The sequence below is a fragment of the Enhydra lutris genome, unplaced genomic scaffold (assembly GCF_002288905.1).
Source record: "Enhydra lutris kenyoni isolate GAN:26980312 unplaced genomic scaffold, ASM228890v2 scaffoldscaffold34, whole genome shotgun sequence".
NCBI lineage: Eukaryota > Metazoa > Chordata > Mammalia > Carnivora > Mustelidae > Enhydra > Enhydra lutris.
Genome location: NW_019154118.1, coordinates 26,572,493 through 26,595,742, shown reverse-complemented (window position 1 = coordinate 26,595,742; position 23,250 = coordinate 26,572,493). Strand labels below are relative to the sequence as shown.

At 40.7% G+C, this 23,250-nt stretch overlaps 1 protein-coding gene across 1 annotated transcript in view; it reads right to left on the bottom strand.

Annotated features, from left to right (window-relative positions):
• LOC111153870 (kelch repeat and BTB domain containing 3) overlaps positions 1–23,171 on the bottom strand; it is a 31,267-nt gene extending 8,096 nt beyond the window's left edge. Inside the window, exon 1 of the mRNA XM_022513146.1 lies at positions 23,027–23,171. The gene's annotated coding sequence lies outside the window, so the exon portion shown is untranslated. The remainder of the gene's footprint in view (positions 1–23,026) is intronic.
• Positions 23,172–23,250: the final 79 nt, after the last annotated feature.

Genomic DNA, 23,250 nt, shown 5'->3' with positions numbered 1-23,250 from the left:
TTCCTTTTCTATTTCTTTTGGAATAGTTTGATAAGACAGGCATTAACTCTTCTTTAAATGTTCGGTATAATTCCTCTGTGAAGCCAATCTGGTCCTGTACTTCTGTTTGCTGGGAGTTTTTTGATTACTGATTCAGTCTATTTGCTTTGGTCTGTTCAAGTTTCCTATTTCTTCCTGTATCAGTTTTGGTAATTTATATGTTTCTAGGAATTTATCCATTTCTCCCAGGTTGCCCAGTTTGGTGGCGTAGTTTATCATTAAAATCCTCTTATGATTATTTGTCTTTCTGTGGTGTTGGTTATTTCTCCCCTCTCATTTGTGATTTTGTTTGAGTCCTTTCTCTCGCTCTCTCTCTCTCTCTCCCTCTCTCTTAAGCCGAACTGTCCTATTTGAAAGCATGACAGAAAACAGTATAACTTTATTTAAAAAGGCCTTTTAAACATCAGATCAGAAATCCAAGATAGTTTAAGGCCAGATCATTGTGACTTTCCCAAATTCAGTTCTCTGCACACAACTTTACCCCACAAAAAGCAAGGAGGTGGGAAACAGAAAGGGAAAGAAGATTGGGAACTAAGGAAGCCAGAGAAATAGGGAACCTTGATTCTCTTAGTATGTTTTTATTCTGGTTATCTATTGCTTTGTAAATCACCAGCAAACTTCGTAGCTTGTGAGAACAATTTACTCTCTCTCATGGTTCTGTGGGTTTAGCTGGAGCTTCCTGCTTGAGGCTTTCATACGCTTAGAATCAGGTGGCAGCTCTGGCTGAAGTAATTTGAAGCCTGACTAGGCTCCAGGTCCAATATGGTTCCTTTTCTCACATTTCCGATGCTTCAAATGGGATGCCTAGAACAGACAGGTCTCTGTCTGTCTGTGTGTGTCTCTCTCAATGCACTCTCTCCGAGTGGGCTAGCTTACACTTCCTCACAACATGGCGTTCTTGGGGTAGTTGGACTTCTTACACGGTGGCTTGGTTCTCCCAGAGGGATTGTTTCAAGCCCAGGTGGAAGCTATACACAGAGAAGTAGTCTGAATGGTCCCAGAGCATCAGTTAAAGCTCTAGTCTGGGACTGAGACCATCTACTGCCATGTTGTCCAATACAGTAATCATGCGCCATGTATTGCTATTTAAATTTAAATCATTGGATGAAATTAAATTAAAAATTTGGTTCTTTGGTTGCTCTGACCATATTTTAAGTACCAGTAGCCACATGTAGTGTGATGGTTACTTTTATGTGTCAGCATGACTGGGCCAGGAAGAGCCCCGGTACGTAGCTAGGCATTATTTTTGGGGGTGTCTGTGAGGGCATTTGTGGATGCGATTATCATTTGAAGTGGGAAACTCAGTAAAGCAGAGTGCCCTCGCTCATGTGATTGGGACTCATCCATTCCTTGTGAAAGCCAGACAGAACACAAGGCCAAGTAAGAAAGATTCTTTCTGTCTGCTGCACTGCGTTGGAGTTGGGGCGTTGGGCTTTTCCTGCCTTTGGACTGAGACTGAGGACTGTCCTTGTCCCACTGGCTCTCTTGCTGGCTCTCCTGGCAGCATGCCGGCTGCGGATCTCAGGGTATCTCAGACTCCATGATCACAGAAGCCAGCTTCCTAGTGTCAATCTGTCTGTCTGTCCATCTCTCCAGCTGGTTCTGTTTGTCTGGAGAAGTGCATTGTCACATACGGCAGCTATTACATTGTTCAGCAGAAATCTGAAATATTTTCATCATCACAGGAAGATCCACTGGACGGCTTGCTGTACTGTGGGAAGGCCAGCGCGTACACATGTGCACGGGAGGGACGGCGAGCGCGTACAAGTGCGGGAGGGTAATAGGATGGGACTGGCAGTGTTCCTGGAAAAACAAGTTCCCTGCAGGGATTCTGTGAGCAGCATTCTAAAGCAGCTGTAAGGAGGGAGACATAATGAGAGTGGGTGTCATGAAGGGAGAGAGATAATGAGAGGCTTGGGGGCAGTTCCGAAGAAAAGGAAGGCAGAAAAGAGTTGCACTAGTCAGAGTTCTCTGGAGAAACAGAACCAGTGAACCAATAGGCTACAAGCCTGTTGTTTTTGTGTACAGAGGTGTACACACACACACATACTGGTACATATAGTTTGTGTGTGTGTGTGTGTGTGTGTGTGTGTCTATAAAAAATAAGGAATTGGAAAAAAAATAAGGAATTGATTCACAAAATTATGGAGGTCCCAAGGTCTGTGGTTGGCAAGCAGAAACCCAGGATAGTCTGAAAGCTGACAGCCTGGAAACCTGGAAACACATGATTTTTTAATTTGAGTCCAAAGGCAGGAGATGGTTTTTCTCAACTCAGCACTCAGATAAGTTTCCTCTTAGCAGTTTTGTCCTATCCAGGTCTTCAACTGATTGGGTGAGGCCCACCTTCACTAGGGAGGACAACCTGCTTCACTCAATCCATCTAGAAACACCCTTACAGAAACACAGCGAATAATGTTTGACCAAATGTCTGGGAACCCTGTGGTCCAGTTCAGTTGATACAATACATTAATCACCACAACACTATAAATCTTTACTTAAGAATGTTGTTAATGTGTGACCTAAGGCAGAAAATATTTAAGGCCAAAGAGTGGGGTACACAGATAATTACATACGGCTGCCATCCCAAGAGTCATTCATCACCTCACAAGGCATGCCTCTTAAGTCACTTGTAAAACTCTGTTTTTAAAAGTATGGATGTTTTTCCCTCCTTTTCTAGTAACTACAAATCATCCACCTTCCCAGGGGAATGATGTCATGTGAGGGAGCAGGACGAGCAGGGCTTCGGGATCGGACACATGGCTCCAGTGCTACTCCAGCACTTTACTTGGGATATAGTTGAGGCAAGGAGCTTATAGTCTTCGATTCCCATTTTTTTTCTTCTACTAAACATTTAACGTAAAAGCCAAGGAAACCCTTTAATTGACACTGATCAGGAGGTTTACGTGCCTAATAAGCTGGTGGGGGAAGCAGCAGACTCTAAGAGCTCCTAAGGCATAAGAGAAAAGTCGAGCACAAGCGGTGTCACTGTGACATAGTTCATCTGGGGTGCGGGGGTCAGGGAGAGACAGACGCGCTGGTTGAGACCTGAGCCAGCCTCTTGCACTGACTCCAGAATGCTGGAAAGGAATATTTAAGGGGAGAGACCAGGGAGCATGTACAGTACACAAAACGGTACACAGAGCAGATAAGCAGCCTCATCTGGACTAGACAGACAGACATGACGTAATGCTGTGCGGAGGGTCACAGCATTTTCTCAAGCACACAAACCAGGCGTATCTCCTGGGCTGCTTCTCCAGTCTGGCCGTGGGCTGGAGCGCTGGTCATCTGTAGCAGCAATGCAGGGTCTCCCCAACGCTGCCTCAGGGGACCACAGGAGTGGCGGGGACACTCAGCGCACACAGCCTGCACACCTTTCGGAACTGCTCTAAAGCCTCATCCGTTTAGAAATGTACTAACTGCCTCTGGCAGAGGAACTTAGATGTAGATGGAAAGATACCTTTCTCTCCTACAATCGTAGACTCTTCTTGGTTTTCAGAAGTTCAGAGTTTGGGATTATTGGTGCTGACAAGGCTCTGTGATCCCCATGGGACAATATAAAGCAGAAATTACTACCTTGGCCTCCAAGCCATTTAATCAAGGAGAGAGAGAGGAGAGGACGTGGCTAGATGCTGAAAACTCATTCCACAACACTTTTGTTCTGTATCTGATTATTGTATGTGTGTGTGTGTGTGTCTGTACATACAAATTTAATTTTAATTTTAAAACATATCTTTTATTGGGCATTAAAAAAAATCTCTATTTTTCAATTCTTCAGTGTGGCCATAATTACCAATGAAAACTACTGAAGTTTAAGTAGCATTCTGATCCCCCGCACCCCCCCCATAACGCTATTCTTTTTGGTTTTCCCATCGAGATGCTCATATTTCCCAAGCCAGGCACTCAGAAGTCCTCCTGCACCAGCCATATCTATTTTAAAACCACTACCTTTTCTTCACCCCAACAGCCACTCTTTGAGATAAATGTGTCATTGTTCTCACTTGAATTGCCTCCACTCTGATCTTCCCTCTTCTGTAATCTTTTATTGAATATCTCCTGGGCTTCAAACTTGTGCAGGCATTGGGAATCTAAAGACAGAGGAGTCACAGGGTCCCTGCTCTTGCCGGTTCACGGGCTGGTGTGGAGAGAAAGAAGTAACAGTGAGCGTCCCAGTAGAGATACGAAGAGTGTTATGGAGGCATGAAAGAAGGACAAAGCTCGGACTTGATCCCAGGGGTGAGGAGGACAGAGCAGAGAGAGCACAGGCGGGAAGGACAGAGGAAGACATTGTGATGGTATTTGAGCTGTTAAAGAAAAATTAAAAGATGACTGATTACCAAAGAAGATGAGAAAGACATTTCCAAGAGAAAAAAGTGTAAGTGGAGAGGCATGGATGAAAGAGTTACCACAGCCCCTTGGGAGAAGCAGTGTTGAGGAGCAGATATGAGGCAGATAAAGCTGAAGTGGACAGGCTCATGCAAAGCTGCATACCATGCAAGGGGGCGTGGCTTTCATTCTAGAAGTAATGAGGAATATTTAGAAGGACTTGAAGTTGGAGAGGCACTACACCATGGCTTTACATTTTAGAAAGATCGTTCTGCTCAGAATACCAGCAGTAAATGACTAAGATGTGGCTCTTATTCTCATGGAGCTTACTATCTAAGGTGCACTGGCATGAGGAATGTCAATTTAAAAAGATGCAAACACTGGTTTTTGATTTGGGGATTTTTTTTGGATAAAAAATTGTTAAGTCACTGAGATGTGTCTATTACAACAAATAGGGTTATTTTAATTAATGCATATGAATTTTAATCCCAGTAATTCAAGCACATTTCTTTTTTTTCTAAAGCACGTTTCTTAATCTAAGTATTTATCTGTTGATTCTTTAGTGTTTTTTGCATAAAAATTACATCATTTGTAACAAATGGGGCTTGTTTTTTTTCTATTTTTTATAGATACTGTTTCTTTCTTTTACTACAGAAGTAGCTAAGACCTCCTGTACAATGTTTAATAAAGGCAATAATGGTTTGCAATACTTTTTAATATCAGTATATATAAGTGACTTATTGGAGTAAATCAACTATTGAAGCTTATAGTTCACAGGTCAAAGGTGAACCCAATGATATATGTATACAATAATTTTGTCTGTGACTAGTAATATAAGTAAAAGAACTTAGTAGAAACTTTCAATTATCAGGGCGCCTGGGTGGCTCAGTGGGTTAAAGCCTCCACCTTCAGCTCAGGTCATGATCCCAGGGTCCTGGGATCGAGTCAACCCTGGGATTGAGTCCCACATTGGGCTCTCTGCTCAGCGGGGAGCCTGCTTCCCCTCCTCTCTCTCTGCCTGCCTCTCTGCCTACTTGTGATGTCTGTCTGTCAAATAAAAAAATAAAATCTTTAAAAAAAAAAGTGACTTTCAAGTATCAAATTTATATATTTGCATTACACACAGGTATTTATTTTGATGAAGTTGTTATAAGTTCAAGCCTGCCATGTTTACTCCATATAGAATGGCCAAGCAGAGAAGGTGAAATTTTCTATTTTCTTAACTTGGTTTGAGTACTTTTGTATATGTAGACTTTATTTAATCATGATAAAGTTAAGTGCTATCAAAGAGAAAGGGTATGGGAAGGTTTATGAAGGGGATAGGGGAACTCAGTCCACAAGATAACTAAAGCCATTGAAACAGATAAAAATCAATCAAGGAAAATAAATAAAATTAGTAAAGAAGAGGTCCAAGAATGGAACACTGAGGATAACTAACCTTAAGGCATAGACCACTTAGTTGAAGAATTATTTGTGTATGAACAGCTACCTACCAGGTGATATCTAGATGAACTGAAAATATAGCAGAAAGTACAATTTGTGGAAGACACAGGTGACAAAGTTTGTTGGCTAAGAAGAACTCACAAAGAACAGGGACGGAAATGAAGGAAAAGTAGGAGAGGCGGTGGAGGGCAAAGGAAGAGAATTTCTGTGTAGGAAATAGTCACACATCATCCAAAGCTGAGGTAAGAACTGAGAAAACACCACTGATGATTTTGGGGTGGGGTGAGGAGAGGCTACACTACAGTAGCTTAATGAGGAAATAATGGACACAATTTGTATAAATTATTTTTTAAAGAAGTTCAGTGAGGTAAGGACTTGAGGAATAGGTGAATTCTAGGAAATTTTGTTTTCCTTTATTTGAGACCTGAGCATGTTAATACACTGAGGAGAAAGTGGCACCAGGGAGGCAAATTTTGATCACTGATTACAACAGTCTAAATCTGCCATCTGTGTCTGTGTTACAAAGCAAATCTTTCTGGACCTTTTAAACAATAAATCAGAGAACAATACCATATGACAAAACTTCCATTTCTGTTAATACGTAAACATTGGTAGGCAAATAAATGGTGAGAGACTCTTAACTTTTGTAGTTATAACGTGATATTCAAGCCTGAAGGCACCCCACATGATGTCAGTGGAGACCTCATGGAGAGGTAGCAACGATGTGCCCCTCCTTCTCCCAGCCACAGTGGTATCAGAGGACGCAAAGAGGGGAAACTTAACTCCTAACTCTGTCCAGCAGCCCTCCTCTCCCAGGTGTCCACAAAGATGGGGTGGAAAATCAGGACTTCCATCCCAACCTAGCAGTAATGAGGTGGTGACCTTAACCCAACAGAACAATTAAAAAAAAAACAAACCAAAAAACAAAAAAACAAAAACCTAAAACACAGGATTTAAATATGATCTAGAATCTTACTACATAATACCCAATATATCCAAAATCAGGTATATGTCAAGTTGAAAAGACAATCAAAAGATATGAACAGAGGGGCGCCCGGGTGGCTCAGCTGGTTAAGCGGCTGCTTTCAGCTTGGGTCATGATTCCAGGGTCCTGGGATCGAGCCCCACATCAGGCTCCCTGCTCAGCAGAGAGCCTGCTTCTCTCTCTCCCCCTCTCCCTGACGCTCTGCTTACTTGTGCTCTCTCTCTAATTCTCTGTCAAATAAACAAATAAAATATATATAAAAAAAAAGATATGCAGAGATGACACAGATGTCAGAATTATCTACCAAGAATTTTAAAGCAGCCCTCACAGAGATGCCTCAATGAGTAATGGCAAAGTCTGTGTGATTTTTATTCTTTTCAGTCATTTGAGGTTTGTTTTGTGCATCAGGATACGGTTACTCGGTATATGTTCCATGACAGTTGAAAATACTGTGTGTTCTTTTGTTAGGTGGAGTTTTCTATTAATGTTGATTCGATTCTATTGATTGATGGTATTGTGTTCTGTGTCATTTCTTACACTCTTCTTGTTCTATTAACTTAAGACAGGGAAATAGTTAAGTATCCAGCTGTTAAGTATATTTGTCTGTTTTTCTTAACAGTTCCATCAGTTTTTGCTTCACATATTTTGCAGGTCTGTTGTTTGGTACCTAGACAATTAGGTTTGCTGTGACTTCTTGGCGGATTGACATGTAATATTCCTCTCTGTCCCTCATAATTTTCCTTGCTGACATCCATTTTGTCTAGTATTGATATACCCATACCTGTTTACTTTTAATTAATGCTTGCATAGTATATTTTCAACCTGCTTGTTGACTTTGAACCTACTTCTATCATTCTATTTGAAGTGAATAACTTATAGGAATTGTATAAAATTCGATCATTTTTTGAAAATCTATTCTGCTAATCTCTGTCTTTTAACTGGCACATATAGACCATTTATATTTAGTACAATTATTGATGCATTAATACTTAGGTCTGCTTTTTGGTTGTTTTCTGTGATTTCTGTTTTTAATTAATTTATTTTTCTTCTTTCTGCCTTCCTATGAGTTACTTGGAGTAACTTTCTTTACTCAAATTCCTGTGAGTTACTTTCTGCCTTTCCTATGAGATACTTAAGTTACTTAACCCTTTGCAGAATTCCATTTTGATTTAGCTATAGTGGCTGTGAGTGTACTGCTTTGTATGGACTTTTTAGTGGTTGTTCTATGTATTACATTTATATGTGTGCATATATGTATGTGTGTATAATATATGTTATAATAATATTTGTGCAAATATTTTACCAGTGTGAATAAAGTGTATAAACTTTACACTCTTTTATTTCCCTTTACACTCCCTCATATCTTTCTTATTTAATCGTTTTAAATAATTCCTTACATATGCTGAGATCTACATTAGGCAGTGTTATAATTTTTGCTTCAACCTGAAGAAACTATGAGAAGAAGGGAAAAATAAACTCAATAAAGTTATGTGAAAGGAAATGATAAAGAGCAGAACTCTATGATATTAAAAATGGAAAACCACAGAGAAAATCAGTGAAAGTTCAATTCTTTGAAAAGTTCAATGAAATAGACAAACTTGAGCAAGATTAACAAGGAATGAAGGAAAGAAGACGTGCATTACTAATATCAGGAATGAAATAGGGGAATCACTACAGACCTTGAAGATAATCAGAAGGAAAAGGAAAGGAATATTATAAACAACTCTACATGTAACAGTGTGATAGGACAGATGAAATGGACTAATTTCTCAAAGAACCCATGTATTACCACAACTCACTCAAGATGAAATATAAAATTTGAACAGCCCTGTAACTATTAAAGACATTGAATTTACCAGAAGTTTTTTAAAAAGTGAATACTAAATCTGTACAATTTCCTCCAGAATACAGAAGAGGAGGGAACACTTCCCAAGTAAGTCAGTACTACTGTGGTGCCCCAGATAAAGACAATACAAAAACAAAGAAATAAACAAAACTAAATGGCAGGAGACAGAATGCTTTTTCTCTAAGATGATGAAAATGGCAAATATGTCCACTTTTTATTATTGCTATTCATCATAGTACTGGAAGTTCTTAGATCTCAATTCTTAGATCTATGATATTAAAAGCACAATCCATTAAACAGAGGAAAAATGCTAGTTGAATGTTACCAAATTGAAAACGTTTCCTCTGTGAAAGACCCTGTTAAGAAGAAAAGACAATCATAGCCTGGGAAAAAATATTTGCAAATGAAATCTGATAAAAGATTAATATCTACAATATATAAGGAATTCTCAAAATCTATCAGTAAAAAAAAAAAATTCAATTAAAAAATGGGCAGAAGATATGAAGAAATATTTCACCAAAGAAAATACAGAAATGAACACATGAAGGCATGTTCAATATCATTAGTCATGGAAATACAAAATTAAAACCACAATGAAATCGCACTACCTATCCATTAGAATGGCTAATAAAAAGATACTGATAATATCGAATGATTGAGAAGCCAGAGAGATACTGTATCATTCACATGTTGCTAATATAAATTATTTGGAAGTTTTTTAAAAAGCTAACCATGACATGGTGACTCCATCTGGTCAGGGAACTCAGGGTGCAGTTTTGCCTGATTCAAGACCCCAAACAATGAGCCCTGCTGGCCTTAGAGCCTATTTTTGCCACCCTGCCTGGCAGGAAGGCTAATTCATAGCCCTGCTGACTGCTGAGTGCAGCCCCCAGCTTCACGCCACCAGGAAACCTGACCGGAGCATCTGGGAAACTGAGTAGCTCAGCAGCACTTGAGAGGAGTACCTAAGCAGGGTGCCTGCCCATCTGCAGAGCCCAGGTGGTGACCCCATCTGTCTAGGGAGCTCAGTGTGTTTTGCCTGACTCATGTCCCTGACTACCAAGTCCACCTGTCTGTGGAGGCTGTTATACAGCCCTTCCCCATGTGGGGAAGCAAATCTGAAGCCCTGCTTGGCACTGAAGATAGCCTCCAGCCCTGCCCAACGAGCAAGCCTAACCAGAACACCTGGGAAGCTATGTAGCCCAACCTACAGCTAAGTGTACAACAGCACCTGAGTGGAGCACCAAGCCAGTCAGTCTTTCCATCTGCAGAGCACAGCTGGTGGCACTGTCTGACCCAGGAGTTTGGTGGGTAGCTCTGCTGGATACAGATCCCCAAACATCAAGCTAAAGGGCCATGGAGACTGTCTTACAACTCCACTCAGGCAAGGAAGCATATTTGTAGCCCTTCCTAGCTGCTGAGTATAGCACCAGTCCTACCTGAGTAGGAAGTTTAGCCAGAGAATTCCTGCGGAGTGCATCCCACAGCTTCGTGTAGGCAGGAACCCACCAGCCAGAGGCACCCAGCCTGACCTCAGAGCTCAGGCAGCAGCCTTGCCCAAACAGAGACCCTGTCAGCAAGCCCCACCTGACCAAGGATGCTGCCTGCTGACCAGTCCAGAATAAAGGTGAACTTACTGGGGGAAGATCATTTCTGGAGAAGACAACCTGTAAAGTACGGAAGAGGAGACTACTTACTCAAACGTGCAGATAACAACACAAAGAAGCAAGGATGATAAAGAATCAGATAAACATTGACATCACCATAGGGGAATAATAAAGCTCCAATAATTGACCTTAAAGAAATGGGAGATCTGTGAATTGTCTGCAAGTAATTCAGATTATTCCTCTTAAAGAAGTCCAGTTAACTACAAGAAAACACAAATAACTAAACAAAATTGGGGGAAATATGCATGAACAAAATGAGAAGTTCAACAAGAAATAGAAACCACAAAAAGAAAGAAAGAAGAAAGAAAGAAAGAAATCCTATAAGCGAAGAATCCAGTGACTTCCCTGAAGAATTCAATTGAGAACTTCAACAGTAGGGGCGCCTGGGTGGCTCAGTGGGTTAAAGCCTCTGCCTTCGGCTCAGGTCATGATCTCAGGGTCCTGGGATCTAGCCCCACATTGGGCTCTCTGCTCAGCAGAGAGCCTGCTTCCTCCCTCTCTCTCTGCCTGCCTCTCTGCCTACTTGTGATCTCTGTCTGTCAAATAAATAAATAAAATCTTTTAAATTAAAAAAAAAAAAGAACTTCCAGCAGCAGACTCCATCAAGCAGAAGAATCAGTGAACTATAAAATAGGGCACGTGAAATTTTCCAGTCAGAACAGCCAAAAGAAAGAAGAATTAAAAAGAGTAAAGAAAGCATACAGGACTCCTAGGACACCATCTAAAGAACAAATATGCATTGTAAGAATCCCAAAGAAGAAGAGAGTGGGGAAAAGGGGACAGAAAGTATTTAAAAACAATAATGTTTGAAAACTTCCCAAACATGAGGAGAGAAATGGATATCAGAATAATGACACCCAAAAGACCCCAAATAGATTGAATCCAAAAAGGGCTACATAGAGACACATTATAATTGTCAAAAGTCACAGACAAAGAATTTTGAAAGCAGCAAAAGACTGACACATCACAGTGATGTGTGATCCCTACCATAAGACTATGGACAGATTTCTCAATAGCAACGTTTCAATCAGGAGAGAATGAGGTGATATATTCAAAGTACTATAAGAGAAACAGAAGCTGTTAACTAAGAACAGTATAGCTGGTGAAGTAGTCTTTCAGAAATGAATGAGAGGTAAAGAATTTCTCAACAAATAAAAGCTAAGGAAGTTAATCAGCATTACATCTGCCTTACAAGCAATACTAAGGTAGTTTTTCAAGGAGAAATAAAATGATGCTAATTAACATCATAAAAATATATAAATGTTTGTAGAACTGGTAATAGTAAATATACAGTCAAAATCAGATTCTCCAATATTGTAATCGTATTCTCAAATACGTAATTTATTTATAACTCTAGTTTCAACTATAATAATTTATTTTTGGATACATAATATAAAATATATGTAAACTGAGGAGTGCCTGGCTTGCTCAGTCAGTGGAGTATGTGACTCTTGATCTCAGGTTTGTGAGTGTGAGCCCCACAGTGGGTGCAGAGATTACTTAGAAATAAAATCCTGAAAATTCTATATATATATTCACACATATATATATATATGAACATATATACTGAAACATTAATAACCAGAACTGTGAGTGAGGGGAGAAGTAAAAATTTAAAGTTTATGTTAGTAAAATTGAGTTGTTATCAACTTAAAATATAATGTTATAGATAGATTTTATGTTTGCATCACAGTAGCCAAAAAAGAAAACCCTGAAGTGGTCACATAAAAGATTATGATAAAAGAATGACAAAATATTGCCGCAAAAAGTCATCAAACCACAAAGAAGCAACAAAGTATCTACAAAGTAGAACACAGTTAACAAAATGGTAGTAGTAAGTCTTGACACGTATTAACAATTTAAGTGTAAATGGATTAAATTCTCCAATCAAGAGACACAGGAAAACTGAATAGAGAAAAATACAAGATCCAATAATAAGCTGCCTATGAGAGATTCACTGTAGCTTTATTTATTTTATTTTATTTTTTAACTTATTTGTCAAAGAGAGAGCACACAAGCAGGGACAGCTGCAGGCAGAGGGAGAAGCAGGTTCCCTGCTAAGCAAGGAGCCTGATATGGAACTCAAACCCAGGACCCTAGGATCATGACCTGAGCTGAAGGCAGCCACTTAACCAACTGAGCCATGAAGGCATCCCTCCCTGTAGTTTTAAAAACACATGCAGACTGAGAGTGAAGGAATGGGAAAAAAATATTTCACACAAATCGTAACCAAAAGAAAGCAGAGATACTATACTCATATCAGACAAAAGAGACTTTAAAAATAGTCAAAAGAGATGAAGAAGGTCCTTATAAAATGATAATGGAGTCAATCCATTAAAAATACATAATTGTAAATGTTTATGCACCCAATATCAGAGAACCAAATATATAAAGCAAATACTAGCAGAACTGACAGAAATAAATAGCAATAAAATAATAACTGGAGACTTTAATATCCTCCTCAGCAATGGATATACCATCCAGAGAATCAGTAAGGAAACAGTGGATTTGAATAACATTATAAATCACAAGGACCTAAGTGACATACACAGACACAGAACATTTTGTAGGATAGAGCAAATGTTAGGCCATAATACAAGTTGTAGCAAATATAAGAAGACTGAAATCACACCAACTATATTTTCTAGCAACAATCATATGAAAGCAGAAATCAATAATGGGAAAATTTGCCAATATATTGAAAAAAAATTTTAAGTATTTTATTTGAGAGAGAAAGAGAGCAAAAGAGAGAGAAAGGGAGCATGGAGCCAGGGAAGGGGGGAAGGTTTGGGGGAGCAGAGGAGGAAGCAGACTCCCTGTTGAGCAGGGAACCCAACCTGAGCTGAAGGCAGTCTTTAACCAATTGAGCCAGCATTACCATGATATCAAAGCCAGATAAGGCCACTACAAAAACAAGAGAAAAACAAAACAAAACAAAAAACCTTACAAGCCAATATCCCTGGTGACGAAAGATGCAAAAAGTCTCAACAAAGTTCTAGCAAACTGAATCCAGCAGCACACCAAAAGGATAATACACCATGATCAATTAGGATTCATTCCTAGGAGGCAAGGATGAGTGAACATTTGCAAATCAAAAATTGTAATTTACCACATTAATTAAAAAGATGAAAGTCATATGATCATCCCAACAGATGAGAAAAACATTTAAAAATTCAGCATCGATTGGTGATAAAAATTCTCAATTGGGCATAGAAGCAAACTGGGCATAGAATTCTCAAGGCCATACATGACAACCCACAACTAACATCAAACTCAATGGTGAAAGGTTGAAAGTTTTTCCTCTAATATTAGGACCGAGTGAAGGTTGTCCACTTTCATCACTATTTAACACAGTACTGGAAGTTCTAGCCAGAGCAATGAGGCAAGAAAAACAAATAAATGGAATCAGAATTGGAAAGGAAAAAAGTAAAATTGTCTTTGTTTGCAGATAATGTTTTGTATACAGAAAATCCTAAAGACTACACCAAAAAAACATGTAACAACTAATAAATGACTTCAGTGAAGCTCTAGGATACAAAATCAACATATAAAAATCAGTAACATTTCTATATACTAACAAATTAAAATTTAAAACAAAGAAAACAATCTCATTTACAACAGCATCAAAAACAATAAAATACTTAGGAGTAAATTTAACCAAGTAGGTCAATGACTTATAAATTGAAAGCTATAAAACATTGTTGAAAGAAATTGGAGAAGACATAAATAAATGGAAATATACCCTGTGTTCATGGATTGGAAAAATTAATATTATTAAAATGTCCATACTACCTAAACGCCTCTGTAAATTGAATGTAATCCCTATCAAGATACCTAAGGCATTTTTCATAAAAATAGAAAAATAATCTTAAAATTCATAAAGAACTATCTACACAGCCAGAGTAATCCTGCAATAGCCAAAGTAATCCTGAGAAAGAACAGCAAGGCTAGATGCATCACACTTCCTGATTTTTTTAAAAGATTTTATTTACTTATTTGAGAGTGTGTACGAGAGAGAGCAGAAGAGGGTGGTGGGGGAGGAAGGGGGAGGGAGCAGCAGACTCTCCACTGAACAGGGAGCCTGATATGGGGCTTGATCCTGGAACCCTGAGATCCTGAGCCAAAGGCAGATGTTTAACTGACTGTGCCACCCAGGCGTCCCTACACTTCCTGATTTTAAATTATATTACAAAGCTATAGTAATCGAGGCAGTATGGCACTCGCATAAAGACAAACACATGGACTAATGGAAAAGAACTGAGAGACCAGAAGTAAATTCATACATAAATGGACAACTATTATTTAACAAGGATGGCATGAGTACTCAATGGTGAAAAGATGGTTTCTTCAATAAATCACACTAGGAAAATTGGATATTCACATGCAAAAGAATGGAACCGGACCCATATCTCACACCATTCACAACAATTAAGTCAGTTAAATACTTAAATGTGAGACCAAAAACTATAAAACTCCTAGAAGAAAAGTAGGGGATAAACTCCTTGACATTGGTAATAGCAGTTATTTGGGGGGGTGGTGGATAAGACACGTAAGGCACAAGCAACAAAATAAAAAATAAAGAAGTGGGACTACATTAGCTACAAAACTTCTACACTATAAAATAAGTGATCAACCAAATGAAAGGTCAGCCTACAGACTGGGAGAAAATATTCTTAACCCGCGCATCTGGTAAGTTGTTAATATCCAAAATTTGTAAGGAACTTCTAGAACTCAAGAGCAAAAGAAAAAAAAAAAAAACAAAAAAAAACAAAAAACCTCCAAGTAATCCAATTAAAAATGGGCAGTGAACATGAATAGATATTTTTCCAAAGCTATTCACTGGCTTAACAGATACATGAGGTGATGCTCAGTGTCACTAATCATCAGGAAGAGGCTAATCAAAACCCTGAGATACAAACTCACACTTGTCAGTCTGGCTTTTGTCAAAAAGATAAGAGCAAGTGCTGTTGGGGATGTGAAGAAAAGGGAACCTTGTATACTTTTGGTGTGAATGAAAACTGGTGCAACCAATATAGAAAATAGTATGGCGGTTTCTCAAAAATTTTAAATGAAACTACAATATGATCTTAACCAATTCAGCTTCTAGGTGTGAACTGAAAGGACACTAAATCACTATCCTGAAGAGGCATCTATCTGCTGTGTTCCAGCAGCATATTCACAACAGCTGAGATAAGGAAATGACTTAAGTTTCTGTAGATTGATAAATGGATAAAGAAAATGTGAAATACACACACACACGCAGACACACACACAGTAGAGCATTAGCCATAAAAAAGAAGGAATCCTGCCATTTGCAACAGCACAGATGGACCTTGAGGGCATTATGCTAAGTGAAATAATAAATGTAGACTGTAGAATGTCACTTAAATGTGGAATCTTGAAGAAGAAAAAAAACCTCATGGGAACAGAGAAAAGGTTGTAGTTTGACAGAGGGGATGGGGGATAGGGGAACTGAGGGAAGGGGGTAAAACTACGAATTTCCAGTTATAAGAGAATTAAATGCTGGAGATGTAATGTACAGCATGAGGACTGCAGTTAACAATGCTGAGTTCTATATTTGGACGTTGCTCTGGGAGTAAATCTTAAAAGCTATCAGCAGAAGACAACATTCTGCAAGGTGATGGATGTTAACTAAACTTATTGTGGTATTCATTCCATAATATTTACAAATATCAAGTCATTCTCTTGTACACCTAAAACTAACACAATGCTATATGTCAATTACATCTCAATAAAAATGGGGAACTAAGTACACATTATATTAGCCAATAATCACTGATATGAGCACATTTATCCTAGAGAAATACAAATCTGTACATGGTTTATCATAGCACTTAGAATTGTATGGTCAAAAACCATAAACATCCAAAATGTTGCTCAACATATGGACGAGTATACTGACTGTTGTACCTCCATACCATGGAATACTGCCCACCATTAAAAAGGAACAAGCCACTGATGTACATCACAACTTAGATGAATTTCAAGAGCATTATGATGAGTGAAAAAGGGCAATCTCAAAAGGTCACATACTGTATGTTTCCATTTCTAGAACGTTCTTGAAATGACAAAATGATAGAGATGGACAACATGTTAGTGGTTTCTGGGGCTGAGGAATGTGGTGGGGGTGGAGGGGCAGGAATGCATAGGGAGACTTCTGCAGTGAATGGTAATAATCTGTGGCTTGATCAGCTATAGGCATCTATACATGTGATAAAATGACATAGGACTGTCCCCACACAGTGCACCAGAGTCAAGTTCCTGATTTTGATTTTAGGCAATAACCATGGAAGATGCTGCCTTGGGGAAACTGGGTGAAGGGCACCTGGGACTGCTTCATACTATTTTTGTAACTTCCTATAATATGTGATTATTTCAAAATAAAAATTAAAGACCACAAAATAGAACTGATATCCCAGTTTTGTTCTTGTTCAAAACACTTTAAAAATGCAAAGAAAACATTGTTTTCTTTTTTAGTGTAAGTAGTTCTTTTTTTTTTTTTTTAAAGATTTATTAATTTACTTGAGAGAGAGTAAGCACAAGCAGGAAGGCCAGCGGTACACAGAGAACCCCAAGCAAGACTCCACACCTGGTGTGGAGCCCAACCGCACGACCCACAGATCATGACCTGAGCCAAAATCAAGGGTCCGATGCTTAACCAACTGAGCCATCCAGGTGGCCTGTTCCTCGGTTTTCAAAAGAGAAGTTGAATGTAAAACAAAAAAGCTAAAAGGTACTCAAACCTGAGACTTTCAAAAGGATAAAAACTGTATTTCTACATAGTGATGTGAGTCTTGAGGAAATAAATTTTAAGAAACTTCAGCCACAAACACATTTTAATTAACTTTATTATCATTAAAAATATGTATTGAATTTGGATCTTGTGTTGGATTAAGTCTCTTTTGAGGCTCACTGTTCATTGAACCCAATGATAGAGATATAAAGAATTCTCATTTCTATAAATAGTAACAAAAAGCAAACTTTACTAGACATTTTTAAGTTTCAGAGCACCTAGGTGTCTCCGTCGGTTGAGCATCTGCCTTCGGTTCAGGTCATGATCCCAGGGTCCTAGGATCGAGCCCGAGTCAGGCTCCCCCTCAGTGGGGAGCCTACTTCTCCCTCTGCCTCTTACCCGGCTTGTGTGTGCACTCTCGCGCTCTCTCTTTCAAATAAATAAATAAAATCTTTAAAAAAAAAAAAAAGAAAATTTTAAGTATCCTCAAATAAGTATTCTCAAACATATTAGAGTCATATATAGATATTCACTTTTATGACACTGTTAAAAGATAAAGCCTGCCGTGTATATTCTGTGCAGAATGAAAGAGTAAAGAAACTGAAATCTTCATTTCTTAAATTTGGTCGGAGTAAATGTGCACTCATAGTAGTAGTGTATTTTGCATATAGCCAAGAATTCAGGACTCGAGGCTGAAGGAATAGGGTCCTAAGTAGCCCATCACCATACTGTGGCCCCTATGGAGGCTCTCTGAGGCTTTAGCTTCCTTGTGCTCAAGGCAGACACACCAATACATTGTACTGTTGTGATGCTTAAGCTATGTCATAAATAATAAATTAATATTGTCAGGTGGTGTATCAATATTAATGGTTAAACTCAGTAATAACATGTACTTAATAACATTATTGTTAAAACAATACTTAAATCTTGTTAAAAGATATGTAAGGCAACTTTTTCTTCAAATATTCTGCAAATTCAATATAATATTTCACTGATTTTTTTTTAAAAGATTTTATTTATTTGACAGAGAGAGAGATCACAAGCAGGCAGAGAGGCAGGCAGAGAGAGAGAGTGGGGGAAGCGGGCTCCCCCCGAGCAGAGAGCCTGATGCGGGGCTCAATCCCAGGACCCTGAGATCATGACCCAAGCCGAAGGCAGAGGCTTAACCCACTGAGCCACCTAGGTGCCCCTAATTTTTCACTAATTTTAAGACATATTTTTTCCACCCTAAACATATCTGAAATTGACAGGTATCTTATTGCTTCTGGCCAGGTAGCAACATGACCTATTTGTCCCTATGTGCATCAAACTGTGCATCAGAATGTGAAGAATGGGTATCCATGTCTTAAAAGACAGCCCTGGAGATAATAACGGATAGTCATTTAAGAAATGATGCATCAGGGGCACCTGGGTCGCTCGGTGGGTTAAGCCTCTGCCTTTGGCTCAGGTCATGATCTCAGGGTCCTGGGATCCAGCCCCGCATCGGGCTCTCTGCTCAGCGGGGAGCTTGCTTCCCCCTCTCTCTCTCTGCCTGCCTCTCTGCCTACTTATGATCTGTCAAATAAATAAATAAATAAAATCTTAAAAAAAAAAAAGAAATGATGCATCACTCATGCTCTTGATAACAGAATATTATGTAGAAAAACATGGACTTCGAGATTCCGAGTTGCAAGTGAATTTGAAGCACTGGACTCTAAATGTGAAAATGTTTTAAGAGCATCTCAGCTAATTTTGCGTGTGTACTGGGGTGATATACGAAAATTTTAGAAGGGCTTTCCTTGAGAATGCAAAATACCAGGCGATAAGGAGTTGTATCGTAGCTGATGGTGACAGTGTTTTCTTTCTTCGAAGCGCATGAGACAGCAGCGTGTAAGGGTGCATCGTAGCTTCAACAAAACTCCTTCCTGCTCAAAACACTGAATCAATTTTTAATACTATTGTCTCCTTCCTTTTAACATCTTCCATTAAAATTTGATTTAAATAATTGAATCAATAAAAGTACAACAATCAAGTCTGCAAGATTGATACAAAGTAACAACAGAAAATGCAAGTGCTTGACAGGAGTGCCGGATTCCACCGAGGCTGCACCAAGACTGGTCTAGGCTTTGATTCCGTCAGGCTCTCCAGTGATGCGAGTTTGGTCACTGGATTTCAAAACCGAGCGTGATTTCTGGCCTATCCTAATTAATATTTGTCACAGGCTGTTAACTGTGTGCCAGGTAGGGAATTAGTCGGAAGGGATGGAAGATAGAGGCAGACGTGATCCTTGCTTTCCTGGTGGTTCCTATCTAGTGAGGAAGACTGATAAATTAGACATTGTTGCAAACACAGTGACGAAACAGCTGGGAAAGGAACAGAAAGAACAATGCGGATATTCAGCTCTGTCAGGGAGTGACCCTGGTAACACTTACAGAGGGCTCACTCTGTACTGCTGCTCCATATACTCTTGAGTCTTCAAAAGGAGTGTGTAAATCAGATACTGCTACTGTCTGCACTTCACAGGAAGGGGAGCTGGGGCCTTAAGACCTTATGCAGTTTGCTCAAGGTTATATGGCAGGTCCCAGGGAGCTGGCCCAGGACCATGTGGCTCCAGGAGATTTTGCTCTGGTTCACTACAGTCTCAGGGAGTGTCTTCCTCAGAAGGTGTCATTTAAGTGGACACCTGAATGATATCAAGACAAGAAGTTGGGGGGGAGAAATCCTGTATAAAGCCCTAATGTGGGAAGGAGTCCTTCTGTTTGAGGACATGAAAGAAGGCCAGCATCACTAGAATTCAGTTGAGAGAAGAATGCAGGGGAAGTAGGGCTCCAGAAGGCGGGCATCACCTCATGCGGGACCCGATAGGCTACAGGGGGCTGGAATTCCATTCTACGTGCAGTTGGGACCACAGAAGAATTTGCACTGCGCAGTGACATGGTCTGATTTATTTTTTAAAAATATATTTCTGGCTGATATGTGAAGAATTTTTTTAAAAAGGAGGTAAGAGAAATAGTGTCCAAGTTAATCATTTATTCAACAGATATTAGAAAGTTTACAGAGTAGCTGTTACTTTGGCAAGTACTGTTCTAACTACTGGGCGTACAGCCAAAACCAGTGGAGACAGGGTCCCCCACTCTGGAGTACACTCTAGAGTACCATGCACACACGCGTGCACGCACACCCACACAACTACCGCCTCTCCTGCATCAACACATTCTCCCCTGCACTGGACAGATTCCATCAGCAGACACATTGTAGTATCTCCCATCTTTAAATATCAAACAAAAATCTGTCCTTTGAACTTCCATTACCCTCTACCGACCATCCCGGTTTTCCACTCCCTGACCCAGAAAGTCTGTAGCAGCTTTCCATCCAGTGGCCATCTGAGCCCACTACCGTCCAGTCCTCTCACCCTACATCCTGCTGAGTCAGTGTCACCGCACCGTGCTCTCATCTTCTCTCTCCACATTTTAGTTAACTCACGTCGCTAACTAGTCCCCCCTTCTTGAAACACGCATCTCTAGTTTCTGGAGCACAACGCTCTTGAGGATTCCGATCTTGCTGGCTTCTCCTACACTGTCTGGCCAGAAGCACATATGATGCAGTGATCAAGGGCGTGGACCTGGGAGACCTAGCTCTGAAGACCGGCTGCTTCAGAAGTGCTGACGGCAGGGAGGACTTAGGAAAACAATGTTGCCCCTTCTTCTGCAGGCTAGATAATGAATCAGTCTTGCCGGTGAGACAGGACGGTGGTTTAGACCAGAGTGTTAACAATGGAGAAGGAGAAATTTAGATGGTAGCTCTAGTTTAGAAGCAGAACCGATAGAATGGAGAATAGATTGGATATGCAAACTGAGGGGGGAAAGGTGGCAAGATTTCTTTCTTGGGTAACTGGTAGAATTAAAAAAATATATTTATTAAAGTCTTGAAAAGTTAAGCTTTGCAATGGAATAAAGTTGTGACCCAATAAGAAGCTAATGAACATTATCTCCCCTGCTCCCCAAAATTGACGAAACTTAGAGAATTTCATTTGATGCTTTTCCAATCAAATTGAAACCCGGGAGAGGTTATGTGATTTTCCCAAAGTCACACAGATAACTGGTGGTGGAACTGGAAAAAGAACACAGGTTTCTCAGAATCCCACTAAGAAGCGACAGCTCAGGATCTGGCAAGTTGACTACTACAAGCCTGCTGAACCCCTAACACTTCAGTCCTCTTTTTCCCCTCACCAATGCAATAAAAAAAAAAAAATCACAATAAAGTGTTTGGGATTCCTGAATATAGTTAGGCACACTTTATATTTCCTTAAGAAAAAAACGAGGGAAGTAAAGGTAGACAGAATATAAATACCAATGTTAGCTTATAAAAGGAGTAAAATCTATTGTAAAAGTTCATCAAAACATGTGTATACTATTTGTAAAACGTAAGGTATGCATTAAATTCCCTCTCAAGTAGTTTACATTCTGACACACATAAAAATAATTCGGGATGTCATAAGGCTGTGTAAGAATAGTTGCCAAATGAATTAAACAGAATTAAAAAAAAAATACTCCGGGGTTGTCCTCAAGAAAAGGTCGGGTTTGCCCTAAGCCTTGAAGGACAAGTAAGAATTTACAAAGTAGACAGGGAAAGGGATTCCATTAAACAAACCTAAAAAGAATGTCCACTGTAGTACCAGGGATAGAAGGGAGTGGGGAGAGTGAGCTTGTACGGAGACATTCTCCTAGGTATGACATTTGAGCTGAGACCGGAATGACACAGAGGAACAAGAAATGTGATGACGGGAGGACAGAATATTCTAGGCAGAGAAAGCAAGTACGAATAACCACTGCACTATCTGTCTACGAGGCTCTACAGATGAATACACAGAGCTCAGTTCAATGCTAAAAGAATGGACTATGAATTCCTAAACCTGTGTTGAAATCGTCCCACAGATTTCTCTTTCTCATCTCAGATTCTCCATCAGTAACAATAATTACTACTGCACAGAGCATGGAAGTGTTTTGGAAACAGTGAAATTTAAAAAATCAGTTCAAAAAGCCAAGGGCGGAGAAGTTACCATATGCTCAGATACATAAAGTTAAAAATGGAGAACGGAGTTGTGATCATCGGGGACAGGAGAATTAGCGGGCACCGTATACTTCACGTACCTACACATTTTCACTTACTGCGGGGTTTTGGCACATGTTCCCTCTGCCTTGCCAGATTGTAAGCTCTCTGCAGGTGGCAAGCAGATCTTACATAGCGCCCCTGACACAGGCTCTTAGTAAGTATTACTAAGTTGATCTATCAAGACACTACGTTACATCCCTTTGAGGATTTGTGCGTGTTGGGCGTTCAAAACCCCACCTACCTGCAAAGGATTGGAAGGGGCTTGTGAGATCAGGAAAACTTAACAGAAAGAAGCATAGATAAAAACAGAATAGAAGCCATCTTAAAGAGGGTGGAAATAATCCTTAAGTCGCTGTGTGAATTACTACTGCTGGCCCTGGGCTGACGTTCCCTGGCCGCCAAAGGGCGGAGGGGACCGTCTACATCTCAGCGGATGGCACCTCATCTGCCGCGAAGTTGGGCATCGACAGGGCTCCGCAGAGGCCAGTACCGCAGGGGCTGTGGTCACGAGGGTCCCCCAGAGGCGTCCAGACGGCCCTCGGTCAGGCCTGGGAAAACAACCGAGCCAAGGCACGGAGCCCCCGAGGAAGGCTGCTGAGCTAAGTGCGCTCCGCCGCTCCTAGGGCCCCCGGTGCCCGGGCCACCGCACGGCCGCAGCGACGGGTCCCAGGGCCGGCGGGGAGGCCAGGTCGGGGCGGCCGCCGGGCGCAGCTCCGGGGGCCCTGAGCGGCGCGCTCCCCGTCGCCCATAGCCCTCCCCGACCCGGCACACGGACGAGCCAAGGGGCGGCCAGAGCCCCGGGGATCCCCTCCTCCGCGGGCCCCCCAGCACCCGGCGCTGCCATCCCACTCCTCCCTCAGACCCCAGAGCTCACCCACATGCAACTGCAGTCTCCGAAGTCTCCACCCTAGTCTCGCTGCCTCCGCAGGCCTGACTGCGATTGGCCTGAACCGCTGTCCCGTTAGCGCTTCTCCGAGTGTGACTGGCGTAATTAGGGGGCTCTCGGCCTTGGTCCCTCCCTCTTCTCTCCGCGAGGCCCCGCCCCTCGTGACGTCACGAGCTGCCGCAGAGCGCGGAGCGCAGAGGCGGGCCTCGGTCTCCG